This window comes from Ruditapes philippinarum, unplaced genomic scaffold (genome assembly GCF_026571515.1).
Source record: "Ruditapes philippinarum isolate M1 unplaced genomic scaffold, ASM2657151v2 ctg2424_1_1_1_1, whole genome shotgun sequence".
Classification (NCBI taxonomy): Eukaryota; Metazoa; Mollusca; class Bivalvia; order Venerida; family Veneridae; genus Ruditapes; species Ruditapes philippinarum.
This window is the reverse complement of record NW_026861130.1, coordinates 327,640-336,497: the sequence shown is the minus strand read 5'-3', so window position 1 is coordinate 336,497 and position 8,858 is coordinate 327,640.

Here is an 8,858-nt window from a genome sequence, read left to right as displayed (position 1 = left end):
AAAGAAGGAAGAAATGACAGATATTTTAAACCCATAATTGCAAAACAACAGCACACAATAAAATTACAAACATCATACATGCAAACAACATTTTTTTTTTGTATTTGAGACAACTTCTGCATCAGTTTTTTATTTATAATAACTGCATCGGAAACGCATTCGTATCTCAATCTTGTATAGCATAAATAATACAAATTTATATTTACTTTTTGCAAGTATATGCTGCACTATTTTGCACTGTTTTTGATTCAAAATTGAAATCTGATCTTCTTTTTGAATGACTTCTTTAGCGACGAATGACTACAGAAGAAGTCAATCAAAAGGTCAGATTTTAATTTTAAATACAAAAACAAGGTCATCGTTGATTGGGTTTTTAAGTGGGCTATAATACTTAAAAACAAAGCATTAATAAGCTGATTTTTGTTGGGGTTCTTTGAGTTGAGCTGTTGCAGTTTAAGTGTTTAATTTGCTTTGAGACTCTTGCTAGTATATAATTATGATGCATAATTTTATTTTAATTGATTTAATTATCATGCTTTCATACAAGCATAGAGTTCTAAATGAAAGACATTTTCATCGAAAAGCCTCCCGTTACAAGTTCAAACTGATATGAAAAATGCTTCAATACTGGTGAAACTTGGCACAAATGTTAACTGGACTATAGACTCTGTAACAGCATGCTCGATCTTAAATTTCCTGTTACCATGGCAACGTGGGACGTCTCAAAATTGCCTAAAATCACTATTTTGCATTGCTTTTTTTCCATCTAAACTGATTTCAAAGTGCTGCAACTTCTCAATGGATTGAGATAGAGTAATTTGCTCTATCTCTTGCTTGGATGCCCTTTGATGCTTTGCATCAATGTTTTTTTTGTTAAATCATGATAATTATTTGCCGCGAAACATGCAAAGGACATTTTGAAAAGTAAAGTCAATGAAAGTTTGTGTTTTGGCATATCAACATATGGATTTTTTTATTTGTTACCATGATTAGTTGTTCATATTTGTAGAAAATGTGTAGGATTATAGGTACAAAGAAAATGTACATGCTTTGATATTTTTATCATCTTATGTTACTGACTACAGTAGTGATACAAACAGAACACTGTTGCACTACAGTCATGTCACATAACATTTACAAGTCTTATCAGTCTTGTTTGTATTCAATGGAATTACTTTCCTAACCAGGTAGGCATCAGTAAAAGCATATTATTTTTTTTTAATTTAATATATGGCCCCTCTCTTATGGACAGTACATGTATGCGATAAGTATTATGATGCAAAAAATGATTTACAAAACATTCCGAAAAATGTACAAGAGTACTTAATCTGAATATAACATAACCTGTGCGTAGAAATGATTTGCTAAGGTATCTGTAATGAGCACATTTTTTGCGCGGATCTTCTCAATTTCTGCATTGCAGCAACATTTGTACTTGTATAACAAAGGTTTCTATAGAAAAAACATATCACTGTATAGCAACTGGCATTTTTATCATTATCATTTACTGGTATGTGGTTCCAGGTCGTGCAGATTATCCGTTCTCCGTCATAAGATGGTGGTTGCCCTCCAGTTGATGCAGGTTCTGGTATGGATATAGGTGTATGTTTAATCTGAATGTCCCTGAGCCTTCTGGTTCGTTTGAAGCTCTTATTTTCGGTTTTGTTTGATGATATTTGCCCTACAATTTGTAACGGTTCGTTTAGTAAGCTATTCTTTGTTAAGTTCATTATGAGGCATTAGAACTGTCAAATTTTGTGTAAATACACTGCATGTGTACAATGAAGTCGCCTATCACAGTTTTACCCAATTCGTCATATTATTTGCCGAGTAATTTTTAATGTTGACATTTAAATATAAAATACATTTTGCACTAATTTCTTTCTTCGAAAATCTTAATTGTCTTGCAGTCTTCATGTTAAATGCATGTTATCTGAAGTAAGTAGGGCTAAATGTAAATAAGTTGACATGAAAGTAGCAAACTTTAAACAAAGAAGTATGTGAATTTCAAAAAACTACATCACATTAACTGTAATTATTGCCAAAAAGTAACATTTGAAAAAGATAGATCAGGTAAATTTTTAATGAGTGTAAAAATACACAAAAAACACTGAGAAAAAAGCATTTCTGGGGCATAATTGACCTTAAATATTCTGTATTTTGTCTACAAAGCTTAATAATATTATTCTTTAATAGAGACATTCTGGAAATGAGTTTGAGGTGGCTTAATTGATTGATGAAATTAAATTTATGCCACTCGCCAAGATGATGTAAACGACACTGTCTGTCATCACTAAATTCCATTACTTTTTAAAACATAAATTATCCACCGATCGGTACATAGATTGCCCGTATGTACAACACATTTCAAAAGCTTCTGTCATTTTAAATACGATTTCCTTTTCAGACTCGGGCTTCATATTACAATTGATACCTAACATAAGCTCTTAAACGTGTCGGGAAGACATTCAAAACTTCACTGTTTGTGAAACTGCTCATTAATTGTTCTTTAAGTATTATAAACTTTATTACATGGCGACAGGAATGGATCTCGGAAAAGATCTTGAATTATCAGAAGACATTAATATTTAAGAAGGTTGCATACTAAAACGTGATTCTTAATCTTGTTAACGCAGAAGACGAATATTGCATGTTTTCATATGCTAATCGGAAAATATTTAAACAACCTTACTAGTAGTCTGAATAGCTAACGAACATTATGAATTAATGCCGTAAAATACTTAAAAATGCCACTTGTAACTTGTTTTGGTCTATAATTTATGCATGATATATATACAAATTAAGATACTTTTAAAATACTTGACGCGAGATTTTATCTCAAATCTGTTCAACTTTCTCATTAAATAATACTTCCGTAAAATATCACGTTTATAATTAAGTGTTTCTATTGTCTATAAATTATTGCACCATTTGACTTTATCCGTACATTTATTTATATTTGTATTTACCAACAATGACTCTGTACAATGACAAACGAAAGTTGCTTAGGTTATAATTCTGGCAACAAACCTGTTCCTTTCATAACTTGAAACACGGATTTATATATTGCAGGCTCGGTTTGATTGAGCCTGTTCATGGACAGTACTGTCAAGTGCAAACTTACCATGCCCCCTAGCACCGGCTTAAAACTTAAAAACAGGATACAGTATGGACTGTCTGGTATTGTAACTTTTTTCTACTATTGTTGAGGTTCTAAACTAAAACGTCTGATAGTCCGATATGATAATGAACTTACAGGGTCCGAGTTTTAATTTTGGCAAATTTATCAACATTTTACATTTTAGTATGATGCATAAAATGGTCTCTTTATTCATGGTTCATAACTGAGAGTCACCCCTTGTGGCAGAGGGGTTGCCTTTAAAGGTTGAGGCATAATAATTGCAGCCACCGTTTATCTCTGCCTGATCGTAAAAGATGACTAATTCATTAAATGGATGAAAAAATTGCAAGCAAAATTTTTAAGGAAACAAAGCCAAATGGATATCCTTTTTTAATTTCAAATACATGTATACGAGTATATCAAGAGTATATCAATAGTAAAAACGTAATATAATAAAAACATGTGTAAACTTGTGGAATATACATTTAAAACATATTACTCAATGCACAAAGTGTGTTTTTAGGCACATGTTCCCAGACATAATTTTGGTCAATAACCAATCTACCAAAAAGGTATACCCACATTCGCTCAAGTTGAAAAAGTGTAAACACAGTTATATAACTTCAAAAAGTTATGACCTTTTGTTCATGATAGAAAAAATGTAAATTGGCAAGTCATACATCAAATATATATTAACACACGAGTGTTCATTGACTTAAAACCAAGTGGGTCCAAACTCCACCAAAAGTTAAAGGACCACTCAAGGAATTTATTTATTTACCTAACAAATATGAAAGACATTGGTCAATACACAAGAACTGACTAAGGGGTAGCATGCTTCAGGCCTGGATAGTAAACTGCACATTTTTTCATTAAAGAGGTAATTTGAAGGTAACATAGACCTTGACCATTTGTGTGTGACATGCAGAACTCATAAAGATGCATCCACATAACAAGTTTCAAAGTCATTATTGCAGTTATTGACCATAAGCAAAAACTACATCCTTTTTTTACTTCACCTTTAAACTTTGACCTAAAATCAGAATGGCAAGTAGAACCGATCAAAGTGCATCTACGTTCAAAAAATTGAAGTTTCTCAGTAAATGCACAATGTGGCCAATTTAATGTTTTGCTATTATAGGTCTCAGTAACCTTAACATTTGACCTTTTGACTTGAAAAAGGTTGATTTGTGGCAGGTAGAGCTTATAAAGGTACATATGCATATATTGGGTTGATGCACTTTGTTTTAAAGGCCAGTTAAAATATTACTATTACAGGTCCAAGTGACCTTGACTTTTTATCATTTGGAGTGAAAATAGGCGAGGTGGGTAGACAGCATCCAGGTACATCTACAGTGTACCTATCAAGTTCAAAGTTTTCAAAACTAGAGGTACTAATGACCTTGACCTTTGACCTTAAAATGGATGTGGCTAGTTTAATTTCATAATTCCCTTTGACCTTGCACCATTTAATTTTTTGATATGTGTGGATGATATGTCTTATCAATGTGCATCTAAAATTTCTAAATACAAAGCTTCCTGGTCAATGCTATATGCCTTTAAGGCCAGTTTTATCTTTTGTTAATACAGGTCCCAAAGACCTATACATTTGGTCTTAAAATGGTGCAACTTATCAAGGTGCATTTACATTCAAAATTCACTTTGCTTAATGGCTGGTTTTGTTTATTTTATTACAGGTACATGTAACAGTGACATTGGCCTTTTACCTCCAGACCTAAAAATGTGTGTGGCAGGTACAACTTATCAATATTAGATATGTTCTTTCTCAATATGAAACACATTAGTCTATAAATAGTTTTTATGACAAAAAAGGTAAAAAATTTGTCTTGAGCGCTGGTGACCTTTACATTGAACTCAGAGACCCTTTACTTTGCCCTAAGTAAAAGGACCATCCAATAAAAGTTCCTACTTATGCAACAGACTCTAACCATTTGCACACATTTGTCAAGTATCATTCCAAGGATCATTCTGGTGTAGTTTGGTTAATATCCAGTCATTGGGTTCAAAGCAGATGTTTTTAAAGAAATTATTGACAACTTACAACAACAGACAGGGATTATCACACTAGTTCAACACTCAGGTGGGCTAAAAAGGCAGTTAATTAGCAATGGTAAAAAAGATTAAACAAGCAATTATCATAGTATTGCAAGCAATCCATACGTCATCTACCGGTTAGAACCCCATCAACATTCTGAAGGCCATTGGCCATTCACTAATGTTTCAATTTTTCTCTATTTTAAGTAAATTTGTTGGAAAAGTTCTTTAAAAGTGATCACAGGTAACAGTTTTTATGAACAGACAGATGGACTGAAGGACACTCTAAAGTTAATATTTGAAACAGCCCTGTTACCAAAATATAACCTTTTTAAAAGCAAAATTCTTAAAGAGGAGATAACTCTTGAATTAAAGATGCTTTTTTCATAAAAATTTTCAGCTCTTTTTGACTAATCACAAATATTGTTATATTTGCCATGTTTTAAGCCTATTTGTTGCCAAGGCAACCAATATTTTTTCAAAATAGGAAGAAAAGATAAGACATGCATAATCTCCAGACTGCCATCTACCCATATGTCAAGTTTCATAAAAATATTTCCAGTACTTTTTGAGTTATCACTGGATTCAGTTTATATGTAAATTTGCCATATTTTCAGCTTATTTGTTGCCATAGCAACCAGAATTTTCAACATAGGAAGAAAAGAAAAAGACGTGCATAATCTCCAGACTGCCATCTACCCATATTACAAGTTTCATAAAAATATTTCTATTACTTTTTGCATTATCACTGGATCCAGTTTATGTGTAAAATTTGCCATATTTTCAGCCTATTTGTTGCCATAGCAACCAGAATTTTCAACATAGGAAGAAAAGAAAAAGACCTGCATAATCTCCATACTGCCATCTATCCATATATTAAGTTTCATAAAAATATTTCCAGTACTTTTTGCGTTATCACTGGATCCAGTTTATGTGTAAAATTTGCCATATTTTCAGCCTATTTGTTGCCATAGCAACCAGAATTTTTAACATAGGAAAAAAAGAAAAAGACGTGCATAATCTCCATACTGCCATCTACCCATATATCAAGTTTCATAAAAATATTTTCAGTACTTTTCAAGTTATCGCGGGATCCAGTTTTGTGGACGGACAGACTGACGGACTGACAGACGGAAGTTCTAACAGGAGAGTAATTATGGGGCTACTCTATTGTTCTCTCTATTGTTCTTTTTAGCCACACAAAAGAAAATAGCCACATAAAAGCATTACAGAATGAATGACATCAAAGAGAAAGAACAGTTACCTATTGTCCCTCTAGCCACATAATTACTCTCCTGTGAGTGCGGACGGACAGACGGACGGACAGACGGATGGAGGGTAAACCTAAAGTCCCCTCTGGTAAACCGGTAGGGGACTAATAAAATGAAACTTCATTCTCAGACAACAGATAAACTGAAAACATGTTACATGACAACATGAGATTTTTTCTTTAATATATATAATAATTACAATATCAAAAAGTATAGATTCTTTACACTAACCTTAACAATTGAGATTTTTTTTTTCACTTTTAAACTATCTAGATTTTCACAGTCATAATTATTCTAGTTGAACACAGAACGGTTCCACCTTTAGTAAGAAAACAAGCAAATTCGTTGAATTTATATCCCCCGCCGAGTACTGGTTATTATTAACACAACAACTGAAGACATAAGGCTTTATTTATATATTAATCATGGCATAAACTGTAATATTCTTTGAACTTGAAGCCTTGTACCTTCAAACAAGAAGAATTTTTAAGTTTTCACTAAATACATATAAGGAAAATCTATGACCCCCTGGAGTGGGGCCAATTTTGACCCCAGGGCTAAAATTTGAACAATTTTGGTAGAGGACCTATAGGTTATATCATATACCAAATATCAAAGCTCTAGGCCTTGTACTTTCAGACAAGATTTTTTAATTTTGCATTTTTGAAACCCCTTTTCTGGCCCTGTGACCTACTTATGCAACAGACCGGAACCATTTGATCAACTTTGGCAGGGGACCACCCTAGGATCATTCCTGTAAAGTTTGGTTGCTGTGCAGTCATTTGTTTCTGAGGAGATGTTGTTTAAAGAAATTGCTGACGACGCACGACGACGGACGGTGGGGGATCACAATAGCTCACATAGATGTAAAAACATCTTAATCGCCAGACTTCATTGCCATTTTCAAGGCATCAAGAAGGGATCTCACAATTTTCAAATATTTTTAAATGTTATTGTAACAAATTATTTTAATTCTTCTTTAATAAAAACTAGAAATGTGTCCATAGGACACGGGTGCCCCCACCGCGCCACTGTTCTGTCAATCTTATGACTCTCTAAGGTCAAATATTTTTTGAAAACTAAAAATCTTTTTACTAAGTAAAGGGCAAGAACTTTACAAATACTGAATAAATCCCAAGCAAACCCCAAGTTGAAAATTGCAAATTTATACTACTGTAATTCAAGGGCAATAACTCTAACAAAACTGAAAAAAATCCACATGCAAAGTCCCAGGTTCATAGCATCACAGTGAGGTGAATCATCATTCCTGTAATTTAGTGATGTTGATCATTATTCCTGTAAAGTTGGTCGATCCTAACTCAAGCACTCAAGGATCAAATAACAACATAATGAAACAGTTTTTACTAAGTCAAGGGAAATAACTCTACAAATACTGGATAAATCCACAAGCGAAACCCCAGGAACAAACTAAATATGCTGAGCAACTTTCCAATAAGGTTTAATGACCCTATGTCAAATCCTTTTTGAGTTACATGCGACACATGTTGAAAATTGCAAACATTTTCTATGTCAAGGGCAATAACTCGAAAAATACTATATAAATCCAGACGAAAATACCCAGGTGCACAGTTACACATGCTGATCAACATTCCTGTAAAGTATCATGACTCTAGGTCAAATACTTTTTGAGTTACATGCGACACAAGTTGAAAATTACAAAATTTTACTAAGTCAAGGGCAATAACTCTAAAAATACTAAAAATATCCAGACGAAAATACCCAGGTGCACAACTACACATACTGATCAACATTCCTGTAAAGTTTCATGACTTTAGGTCAAATACTTTTTGAGTTACATGCGACACAAGTTGAAAATTACAAAATTTTACTAAGTCAAGGGCAATAACTCTTAAAATACTAAAAATATCCAGACGAAAATACCCAGGTGCACAACTTCACATGCTGATCAACATTCCCATAAAGTTTCGTTGAATTCCAGCCATTAGTTGCAGAGAACTACTCCGGAAACGAAATTCGGACAAAATTTTACTGAGTCAAGGGCAATAACTCTAAAAATACTAAAAATATCCAGACGAAAATACCCAGGTGCACAACTTCACATGCTGATCAACATTCCCATAAAGTTTCGTTGAATTCCAGCCATTAGTTTCAGAGAACTACTCCGGAAACGAAATTCGGACGGATGGATGGACAGACGTACCAACTTTTGATGTTTATGAGGCAAATCAGCTCATAAACACCACCTGGACCAACGTCCATAAGCAAAATAAGCTCATAAAAACAAACAAAATAGCTCTTAATTTGAATTTTATGAGTTTTCGTTCTTTATTTAAATACGGAATGAAGCTCATAATAATCAAATGTTTGCTCGGACGGACGGACGGACAACGCCAAAACTATATCCCCCTCCCGATTCCATCGGCGGGGGA